Genomic DNA, 7,703 nt, shown 5'->3' on the forward strand with positions numbered 1-7,703 from the left:
ATACTACAGTCTCCAAGCTCACAGCGTCCCAAACATAAATCATTTTTATATTTATTTATATTTATATTTCATTGTCTGGCTATCTGGGATTTCGGTATGGAGTTAAAGGTTAGGATTATAATTATTTTTGGTAGTATTATATCACATTGTGAGTGTATATTAGCACCTTTTGTTGTTTTCTCGTGGTGTCTGATAGAGCTTTTGGACATGGAAGCGGAGACACGTGATGTCAGACTTAACAAGCAAATAGACCAGTTTACAGCTTGGAATTACCATTCTTATAGATTGTGCTCAGGACTGTTATGCACGCGCTGCACGCATGCTTTAAACGTCACGCGTTTTATTTGTGTGGTCTGTGCGCAGCATGTGCATAACGATGCTCAGAGCAGGCTGTACCGGTGGTAAATATACGGCCTTCAAATAGAACAGGCAGGTTGTCAATGAGTGACAGAGCAGAATAAGGATGGAGCAAAGTGTGGATGCCTGTCTTCGAAGGACGTTCAACTCGGTTTTGTTTATATTTTGCTAGGCCTATAATTTTAAATGAAAGATGTCATATTTATTTATTTTTCTCTGCAACACTTTTCCTACCGTGTTAACGGAAAAATGTCAAACGAATTTAGTATTTTGACAAGACGAATAAAAATAGCTACAGCAGCAAATTAAATGTAATCTTTGTTTCAGAAAGCCATTTTTTAAAGCCATGGTTAACTATTCTGGATTAAGGCCTCTCTTGTCTTAATTTAAACCCTGTCAAATGTAAACGTAATATAATCCTAAACTAATACAAGCAGATCAGAGTAACTCACAGCGGCTGATCCCACAGTAATGCTTGGGGCAGGAGCAGCTATGATACTCTGATGTAATGAGCATCTGATGTCGAATCCTTCTGTATGCCGGCCTACAGTGGAGATGCTTTCGAATGATGGAACTGCTGGAAAAGTGGTAGTGCTCCTGCCCCATGATGATTGTTCTATAAAAGTGTCTCCTTCCTTACAGATATTATGATCAAAGTTGTTTGACTTTAACATTAGTTAAGCTGTATGCTTGAGAGCAGGTGAGGTCTTTTATAGTGTGATTATTAGGTCACACCCTTTAAAGGCGTGAAATTTCCCAAACAGGTTCCATAGGTACCAGCAGCAAATGAAATGTAAAAAATGCAGTTCATCTCGATTCACGTGTGTGTAGGGCACTAAGCCACACCAAGAATGAGAAAGACTGACTGTGTCATTGATTAGTTTATTCTTTATTCTAAATAAATGCTTTAATAACTTTCTCTCCCTCTCTGAACACAAACCAAAGAAATGTCTTAAATTCTTCTCATAAATGTTTTTTTAAACATTTTAAATATAAGCTGTTAACTGTCAGCAGCACACTTGGCACACTCTTTTATTGCCTTTTCCCCAATTATTTAAGTAATCATAAGTAAATGGCAAATTAGGTATCTGAAATGAATAACTGCATTACCTTAGAAAACAAAGGTGAACGAGAACACTGATTTATCATCATTTTCCTCTATAATGGAAAATAGAAACATAGAAAGAAGAAAAACATTAATTCTGAAACCAGTTCAGTGAATGACGACACATAAAAATGCCATTCATCTCAACTGTCATCCCCAGCATGCTCATTCTTAAACTTCATAACTTAGGACTCAGTTCATTACTATGTAACTGGATCCTGAATTTCTTCTCAGAACGCCCTCAGGTGGTGAGACCGGGCACACAATTGTCTTCAACTATTACATTGAGCACTGGCATGCCTCAAGGATTTGTATTGAGTCCCATTTTTTATTCCTCCTTTACACATGATTGTGTTCCTGTATCTTCTGATAACATTATTGTTAAATTTGCAGATGACACAACAGTGATTGGACTGATTACTAACAACAACGAATCAGCCTACAGAGGGGAGATAGAGAACTTGGTAAGCTGGTGCTCTAGGAACAGTTTGACCCTTAATACAGAGAAGACTAAGGAGTTCATAATCAACTTTGGGAGAACACAGCAGCTGGAATATGCTCCATTGTTTATTAATGGGGACAGAGTGGGAAGAGTGTCCAGTTTCAAGTTTTTGGGCACATACATCTCAGAGGATCACTTGGTCCACAAATATCATGGCATTGGTAAAGCAAGCCTTCTGTTGTCTAATTTATAGTTTATCCAGTCAAAGCTCTTTTAGTGTAACTGTACAAATGTCCAGCTTCAGCTCATGCTTCACGTGTCTTTCTGCTCTCAAATCTTGATTGATTTTTATCAAGTAAACGTCAGAATCTCCAGATGAACACTTTTTTAAAATTTATTTTTATTTGTTTATTGTTAATTGCATTTAGTGTGGAGTTTGCATGTGAAATTTTGTTGGTGGGTGCAATGAAAGTCGTATGCATACAATAAAAATAAAGAAATTCAATTCAATTCACATGTCATGTGGCCATGTGCCTTCAGGTACTGAATGACGCCAGTGACGCTACAAACCTGTGAAACAACATATCAAACTAAAACACTTCATAACATCCAACGATGCCACTAATATGTCATCTTAGACATTAATAAATGAGCCACCCTTCTGTGTGTTTTTGTGTTTGTTGAAACTGTAGTGGTGTACTTGTGTTTCTCAAGAAGACACAGATATGCTGAGCTTTATATAAAGTGAGACATAACAGTCCGGTTACTCTGAACATCTTTCACTAATGATGATGGAATGAATCTGTGCTGATCATCAGGTTTGACCTGTTATGAGGAAAACAAAGTAATTCATGTGATGCTGATATCAGTCAAAGAAAAATTGTTCAACAAGGTCTATTTTAAAAAAAAGTAATTAGCAAATTATTTGCAAAAACACATAACACTGTCCTAGTTGAGAATCACAATAGTGCTAAAGCCACAAGCCTGATCATGTTGTACTTCACATCTGAGGATGATAAATGAGATTCGTGTTTATCCATTTGAACACATTCTTAAAAAACAAAAAGCGATGTTGTCCATTTCAAAGCCTTAAATGACTTTAGCAGCAATTCAGATCATCAATAAAAAGTGTCATCTGATAACTAAGAAATATAAAAAAAATTATTCTGATCTCTCTCTAAGATTATTTCTAAACAGAAAAATCCAATTCTCTAAATCCAAAACAGAAAGAAAAGAAAAGAAAAGAAAATGTAATGATGCTACTAACACGGAATCTCACACACCAGTAGATAAACTCTTCCTCTGTATCATTGAATAACAACTAATTATAACATTTATTTGAAAACTCATTTTTAATGTTTTTAAATTAAGGTCCTTCATAGTATTTTTGTAATTTTCAAGTTCAAATATCAAAACATTTTAAAATCAAGATACATTTACTTGAGAAGCAAATTATTTAATATATTAAGTCTTGTTTTCTGAAAAATGTTTTATAATTTATTTAAAACAATAACAAAATATCTGCCAGTGGGGTCAGAAAAATAATCTTAATTCAAAGGGAAAACAAGATGGTTTTTCTAACCCCAGTGACTTTTCCCCCTTGTTTTGGGCATCACTTCTTTTTGATAATTTTTCTCAGAAAGCAAGACTTAATATCTTCAGTCATTTTGTTTCTCCAGTATATATGTCTTGATTTAAGTATGTTTAGATATTTGTACTGGAAAACAAGACAAAAATACTGATGAAGAACATAATTTGCATACTGCATAATGTGGCATACATTTTAACACATTTCTTATGTTCACTAAACATGTCTTAACATTAATCTGCATCAGTAAATCTAAATCAGTTTTATTGTATGTGTTGCTCAAGACGCCACAGGTGTGATGTGTGTTTCTGTTTCCTATCAAATGAAACTCTTGCGTGACACTCCTGTTCCTCTTAACATATTTGCCTAATAATGATGAAGAGAATCTGTTTGTGAGATTTTATTGTTGACCAGCTGAACGTCTGATCATTCACCTCTCCTCAACGAGACACATGATCTGAACACATGTGGAAAACCATGCAACAAAAGTGCTGCTGTAAGAGTCGGACTCTTGGTTCTGTTCTGACACACAAACTGCAGACTGATGGACTGCTTTATAGGACAAGAACTTACAGTTTAGGGTTTCATATTCAGCAGTCAAGTGCCTGATTTAAGGGACTGTAATGATTATTCCAGTGGTTCCAGAGTAACGCAGTGACACTCGAGAGAAAGTTAGTTCTCACTAGACCTGAGAATCAAACCCCGTCACACACACCACCAGTCCAGCACTGATAGGTTTGTGATTTCCTCTGATAACTGACCAAACCTGATTCTCAGCACAGATTCTTTCCATCATCATCATCAGTCAAATATGTTTAGGAGAATCAGGGCGCCGCTTTATAGGAAACAGAAACACATCATACCCGCGGCCGCTTGACGAACACACACATTCCTCTCCAACTCCAATTCCTCTGAACATATTTGACTGATGAAGTTTGATGAAGTTTGCATACGTGTTTTGTGTTTTGTATCATATTTGATGTATCAGGCTTTTATGGCTCATGTAGTCTGCTATAGTGAGAATAAGAGAAGTAAAAACAGCTCAATTTTATTCAGAGACTCAAACTGAGCAAAAAAATTGTTCATCTGGAGATGGGGGGGGGGGAATGAACTAAGAATTGTTCATTCTTAGTTCATGTTAGCTAAAGTAGTTAACTAATGTTAACTAATGAACCTTATTGTAAAGTGTTACCCAAAAAATAAATAAAACTCATTTTATTAATTTGTATATTCATTAAAATTAATAGACAAAAGAAGAAACAATAAGCAACAGTAAAACATTAAATAAGTTGAATCAAATTGATTGTGAAAGTCATTTCAACTTAAACTGACTTAGGAAGTCGTTTGTTGCCATGACTTCTTGATCATATTATTACTTGTCTGTGCCGGACCCAAATCAAGAATTAATGATCATTTCTACAGCCATTGCAAAGACACAGCAGAGAAAGATCGAGAGCATATTTACCTCCGCAGCAACCAATCTCGCATTCTCGCATCTGCAGCGCTTATTTTGATCTTTAACGTTGTTTTATTTCCTATTCTTGGAACAAAATGAATGCTTAAGGTTGATTCAGTATTACTCCTAATGAAAAAAACAAATCCCACACACAACATCAGCAATAGCTTCTACATCGACAAAGTAGCTTATATTAAACATAAAACTTTTATTAACAGAACGAATAAGACATACCCGCCTTTCCTAATAATGTGCTGGTTAGCCAGTTTCGTGGATGAAGTTTAGTATGCTCCATAGATATATATACCTAGATGCCTCATTATCCACTGTTTCTATGGGCCGCGATATGTAAGCCATCCGCCATTTTTGTAATGGTCTGCGAATCTTTGAGCACATTGACTGTGTGCGTCTACAACAGCAAGTTATACGCTTGTATATCTTTGAATATTCATTGATTATTATGGTTAATGTGAGATGGCTACTCGTCAACGTATCTGGAGCGGTCAAATAGGGAATATACACACATCTATGGTCTGCTTGTCACTCCACTGAAGAGAGGGGCGGAGTCAGCAGAGCTCATTAGCATTTAAAGCAACATGGACTAGAACAGCGTGCTGAAAACAGAGCTGATTTTGACAGGGTAAAAAAATTTGTTTTTTACACTACCATTAAGAAATTTTAACCAAAGTATGTTATAGACTTTTCATTAAGAGCCTAAAGAATCATATCAACTTGTGTAAAATGGGCATCCGATGACCCCTTAAATGTCTATGCAAAGGGATCAGAAAATTATTTGCATAAAAATATTTATACCTAATATATAGGACTGTCCTAGTTGAGAATCACAATGTTGTTAAAGTCACATATTCTGGTGCAAGTCTGAGGATGATAAATGTACAATTCTTAAATGGCTTTAGCAGCAATTCAGATTATCACTGAAAAGCAGTGCCAGCCCATCCCTTTGCAATAAATTAGACCTCGTTGAACTATTTTCCTTTGACTAACATCAGGACACGTGAATGAGTTGGTGTAGGTGTGTCGTGTGTAAGTTTCACTTTATAGGAAACAGAAACGCTCAAGCATATCTGTGGCCTCTTGAGAAACACAAGAACACAAATACAGAAACACACAGAAAAACTCTTCATTTATTGGCATGTATGACATATTAATGACTGCATTGGATGTTATGAACGTTTTAGTTTGGAACCAGCTAACAGGGAACGTTCTTTAGCTGACATTCTGGCGAGATTCTCTCAAAGTTATGAACAAACATTCTTCCAGTAAACTTAATGTTCATTCAAAGTTATCTGGTCTTTAATGTTGTCAAAACGTTAGCACAAAAATTGTTCACGGAACATTATTTCTGAAACCATTGAGTACAGTATCCGTCAAATGTTTTTTAAATGTTACTACTTGTTTCAGGATGTTCAAAGAACATTTTAAAAGTAACATTTCTATAATACTTGCAAAATGATAAAACAGAGAAAACATTCACACAGCCAAGAGTGATAAAAAATGTTTAGAATATATTTGCATTGCATATTCATTGCGTTCAGAAGAACAGGTTGACTGACTTTGAGTAAAGCAGCTGCTGATCAGGATTGTGAAATCAGACACTTTAAGGAAGTGATTTGATCGTTCTCGGTCTTGGCAGGCATTCTGGCCATTGTTCAGTACCTGAAGGCACACGTTAATCGAGATAAACAGCATTATGTGTCATGATTCGCATAGTCATCACCGAAAGGGTTGGTCTGAGCAGACTATAAATGAGCATTCATTTACCAGCTTTTAATTTTTCATGATCCTTCAAAGCGACTTTGTTAAGCAAAGAAGTTCTTATTACAATTGCAAAAAAGATCCAGGGGCAGGAGTTCATCTGACGGACAGGTCTACTGGTTTGAGAGACGTAACTGAAGGTCAAGAAAGAGAACGTGGTGTCTTGCTGGCTCCTGCCCCAGGAACTACTAAAAAAAATAAAACTATAGTGAGATATTCTGCTCTGATTGCATTAGTTTGGATCACAGTGCTTATGATTTTCTGCTAATGTCTCATTGTTCTGATTCCTTGTTTCCTTTATAGAGTTCTTCACCAAAAGACTCTCACCTTATTCTACCGAGCCCTGACCAGATTCAGCCGTGATTTATACTGTACATTGCTTCATCATGTTATTGCTGTATTTATTATGTTTTAAAGCAGTGATTCTTAAGTTTTTTGTGAATGTGACCCCGTTTGAGGGGGAAATGATTGCAGTGCAGGTGTAATGATTCAATTTATGTATAGTTCCTCTTCAGGAACTCAAGCTGCGTCGAGAACGCTAGGGGAACGCCTTCAGTGACCCACGCTCTGAATCACATGTGAAATCAGTCCAATAGCTGAGCGGGACGTCACGGCGGATGACGTCATGACCGGGAAGCTATAAAAGCACGTGCGGCGGAGCCAGCGTCAGCTTTCTGTCATTCAGCGAAGCGCTCTGTGTGTGTCAGTCATATTTATTGTTGTCTGTCAAAAGTCCATAAGCTCCAGCTATGTCTAAGCTCATGCAAGGACAATGCATTTCAAGGGCGAGAGCAAGCCACGTTGTAGGTTGTGTGTTCCTCCCTGCTCAAAGATGATGTTATATCACGAGTGGGAACACACACAGCCTGTGCGTGGTTTGCTTGAGAGCGAAGCATAGTTGTTACTGCCTTGCTTCGCTCTCAGAGGGCTCTCTTTGAGGAGGGAGCTTTCACTAGCGTTCCTCGCGGTGCCGGCCCCG

This window comes from Sinocyclocheilus grahami, unplaced genomic scaffold (assembly GCF_001515645.1).
Source record: "Sinocyclocheilus grahami isolate Dianchi unplaced genomic scaffold, SAMN03320097.WGS_v1.1 scaffold197.1, whole genome shotgun sequence".
NCBI lineage: Eukaryota > Metazoa > Chordata > Actinopteri > Cypriniformes > Cyprinidae > Sinocyclocheilus > Sinocyclocheilus grahami.